This window comes from Poecilia latipinna, unplaced genomic scaffold (genome assembly GCF_001443285.1).
Source record: "Poecilia latipinna isolate Pla-1442-1.1 unplaced genomic scaffold, P_latipinna-1.0 Scaffold1096, whole genome shotgun sequence".
Classification (NCBI taxonomy): Eukaryota; Metazoa; Chordata; class Actinopteri; order Cyprinodontiformes; family Poeciliidae; genus Poecilia; species Poecilia latipinna.
In genome coordinates this window covers 65,301-68,861 of record NW_015113712.1, presented here as the reverse complement: position 1 = coordinate 68,861, position 3,561 = coordinate 65,301, and the positions used below count along the sequence as shown (strand labels likewise).

Sequence of the window (3,561 nt, the reverse complement as noted above, 5' to 3'; positions counted from 1 at the left end):
AAAGGTTTGAAAGGAAAAAAAAAAAGCCCCCCCCAAAAAGGACCCACCGGGAATCAAAGCGTTAAAAAAAAAAAAAAAAAAAAAAAAAAAAAAAAAAAACTGCCGTCGCGCAGTCTGACATTTTTTTCCCCTAAATAAACACAGCAAACATTCCCCGGAGGAAAGGCAAGTCAGCCGGAGAGACGGGGCTAGCTAACACTCTGAAGGCATACCTGGAAACGCAGCAATACAAGGCCCCTCGAAGAGTGAAAGGCTGTTTTGTGACAATCCCGCTGCTGTGGCAGGAAACCCCAGCCTAGAGTCGACCGCTCCGCCGCTTTTCCCCCTCAGCCTTCCGAGCCCAGACTACCCCGAACCAAGCGGCGGCGGCGAAGTCGGGGGCCCCGTCACGACAGCCAGAACCCGGGCCTTTTCTTCTTCTTCTTCTTTTTCCTTTTGTCCTTACACCTCCAGAAATGATGAGAGCGGAGCACAATCGGGGTGCCTGTGGGTCCCGTAACCAGCGAGGTCCATACACCCCCGCCCCCTCCCCTCTCTTGTTCCCCTCTCTCTCCCTCTCCTTTCACACACCGCTGAGGTGCTTCCACCTATGTCCAACTAAAATGAAACACATCGCTTTCTCTTTCCTCAAGCCTCCTTCAACGCGCGAAGACTTTTCAGACCTGCTTTCCCGTCACTGGAAATGCACTTCCATTCCTCCATCAGTAGCTCCAAATATTCTCTTTCCTGTTTTTTTTTTCTTCTTCTTCTTGCAACAGAAAGACCGCCTTGAAAATGCATACACAGTCATATTCCTGCACACCCCCCTCCCTCATCTCTCTCCATCACATCCCTCCACCTCCCCTCCTTCTGTGAAGCTTTGGCTTTTTCATTGATCTTGGCGTATTTCTGCCACAAAATCTACAGATTATATCAGTGCTTACAGATGGATTTTTTTTCAGGTTTTTTTTTTTTTTTTTGCATAAGCATGCTGCTTCCTCTGCTTCTTTGTTCATATTTCATGTCAAGTGAAAGTGAATTAGCCTGATGAAGGCACCAGGGTACAAAGGCAATATGGAGAGAGGAGTCAGGACTGAAAGCAATGAAAGAAGGTTATGTCTGTAATGAGCAGGGCAACAGATGGAAGAACGTTTGTGAGGGGAAAAATACTGTGTACTGGTTTGAGGTTTTTAAAGATAGCAAAAAAAAAAGTCTAACACATTTTAGAGACAAAAAAAAGAAAAAGGAATGGATTTCCACCGACACATTTCATATAGAAAGCTAACAGAAGAAGAAGAAAGAATATGTCTGATTCTGCTTTGTATTTGAGTCGATGACATCACAAGAGGCACGAGAGAATGGAGCTGATCAGTTGATGCTTGCAAGTATAGCAGATGAGAATCTGGCTCCGATGACCCAGAAACATATCGGAAATGGGTATTTTTGACAATGACCATTGACTGACTGGTCTCAAATCCAAAAATTGAATAAAGAATGAATTTATACAGCAGGATTTCACAAAATACAATATAATGAAAAAGCACCTGGACCACCCCCCAATTATCCCACACATCCTGCTCAAGGCTACAGTAGGTAGCTTATACAAAAACATGTTTTTTACATATTTGTTCAATGTCGTGAGCGCTAATTGGTCAGAAACAACCAATCAGAGCCAGAAGGAAGGTCTTAGCTAGCGCTGCTTAATGTGCTAATGTCAGAGAAACAACTTATTGGCTTGTTAGCATCGATGGCCATGCTAATTAGCCTTAGCATTCAATGCAGGCTCTGTTGTGGTGAACCGGCTGTAGTTACCACAGAGAAAAGGGGGGGAAGGTCTTAGCAGAGTGAATTTAAAAAAAATATCAAGGTAGCAGCTTTAAGTTTGCAAGCCTCATCTCCATTAAAGGATGTAAAATCTTTGTTTACTCAAATTGAAGGAAACTTTAAGGCATGTATTAACTCCCAGTCCATTACCACTGCCACTGCAACAGCGGAGGTGCAATAAACAGAAACCTTTCTCCTAGTTTAAATTTATTGTGTTGTCTCTAGCCTGGCTTATCTGCACTCACACAGGGCCCGTGAGCGAGGCACCGTCTCCAGCCAACTTAATGATGTGCCCTGTGGCCCCCCGATCCGTGGTGCTGCACTTTTAATACACTGCAGTGTGTCATACATGCAGCCTCTTACAGCTACAACATGCGTCCATACGTGGAACCGGCATACGGATGAAAGGCGGACTCCATCTTTTTTATTCACAAACAGTTGGCGCTTGCTGTCCGCATTCAGCCAAACGCTTAACCCGTCAATCACGGGCTAACATCTTCCCGGTTCCCAACCAACAGTTCAATACATTTCATTCCCTTGCAGATGCACGTCTATTTCTATCATAGTTGCCATAGCAACTGCATCACAGCGCCTTAACGGAGGATAATTTTTAGGCTGCATTTTATTTTTCATTGACGATTTCACGCAGGCTCCCTTTTTCTCTTTGTCGGCGCAAGCAAACCCGTCGTGAGCGGCTCGTGGTAGCCACAACAACAACAAATATTTTTTTTTTTTTTAAGTCGACGGGAGGGAGCAGAGGGGGCAAGATGAAGAGGGCCGCAATACTCAGGGCCAACAAGCCGGGCAGCCAGGCCTGTCCAATCAACAGGAACGCCTGCTGAGAAACACTCAGACTCTCTCCCTCACAGGCAAGGTCAGAAAATCTTCCACAGAGGAGGCTCGAGGCGCACAGATGTGGAAAAAAAAAAGCAGCCAGTTTAGAGTACAAGACCATAAGGTTTAAAACATCTAGCGAATACAAAACATAAAAAATAAAAATAAAAAATAGACATGGAAAACACACAGGAGAGTGAAAGCTGCATTACAGCTCCCGTAAAAAGGGAACAGGTCAGGACTTTTGAGATGAAGTAACAAGCAGAATATGCAATAGATGACACTCATGGTTATCTTTCTTTTGTATGGATCAAAATTCTGATCTGATAACTTGTGGTGCTGACAAATGTTGTGTGTTTACTATTGTTAGCACCGCCACCATTAGCATGTGACATCAGCATGTTTTGCTACATGAATCCCGATTAGTTAGTTGGTCCCAAAGGCTGAAGCTAACTAGTCAAGAGATGAGCGAAGACTAACATGCTCTATATCTGTCTTAACATCAATCTAAGCAACTGCAGTTTATGGTTAGTTTCCTCCTTTAAACTTTTTTATTTTTTGCATTGGGTGGTTATCTATAAAGTTCCTGTGCTGTTGTGTACTGAAATAACAGAAACGCAGCATAAAGAATAAAAAAATATTGTTGTAGGTAGACACAATATGGACACAGTGCTTATTAATACCTGCACTGCCTTAAGCTAATGAATCAGCAAGTTTTTATCTCAGTATATGTTTCACTCAGGAAGATTAACAGTGTTGCACGTCTTCTTGTTTCGATGCAAGAGAATGTTCTCTTAAACCATAGACATAATATAAGAGTAGACCCCGCATTGGCCGCTCCGGCGCAGGAAATACGGCGGCCATCTTGGAGCGGTATACCCTCCTACTTTGCTCAATCAAAACAGCAGAAGATGCCTCAGCACT

At 43.8% G+C, this 3,561-nt stretch overlaps 1 protein-coding gene across 2 annotated transcripts in view; it reads right to left on the bottom strand.

Annotated features, from left to right (window-relative positions):
* The window catches only part of tcf20 (transcription factor 20), a 20,952-nt gene extending 20,150 nt beyond the window's left edge, over nt 1–802 (bottom strand). Inside the window, exon 1 of one of the 2 annotated variants that reach the window (XM_015052211.1) lies at nt 213–802. The gene's annotated coding sequence lies outside the window, so the exon portion shown is untranslated. The remainder of the gene's footprint in view (nt 1–212) is intronic. The other variant, XM_015052210.1, reaches the window with a different exon arrangement.
* Nucleotides 803–3,561: the final 2,759 nt, after the last annotated feature.